This window comes from Arachis duranensis, chromosome 10, assembly GCF_000817695.3.
Source record: "Arachis duranensis cultivar V14167 chromosome 10, aradu.V14167.gnm2.J7QH, whole genome shotgun sequence".
Classification (NCBI taxonomy): domain Eukaryota; kingdom Viridiplantae; phylum Streptophyta; class Magnoliopsida; order Fabales; family Fabaceae; genus Arachis; species Arachis duranensis.
Genome location: NC_029781.3, coordinates 48,292,563 through 48,292,858, shown reverse-complemented (window position 1 = coordinate 48,292,858; position 296 = coordinate 48,292,563).

Genomic DNA, 296 nt, shown 5'->3' with positions numbered 1-296 from the left:
GGATCATTTTCCCGAGAGGATTGAAAGTAGCCACCGCTGATGGTGAACCCCTATACACAGCTTGCCATGGAAAGGAGTAAGAAGGATTGAGTTGAAGCAGTAGGAAAGTAGGCGTCCTTGAGCCATACAGTATCTCCATATGCTTATCTGAAATTCCCACCAATGGATCTGCATAAGTATCCCTTTTATTATTCCTTTTTATTATTTGATTTTCTAAATTCCATAATTTTATCTGCCTAACTGAGATTTACAAGGTGACCATAGCTTGCTTCATACCAACAATCTCTGTGGGATTG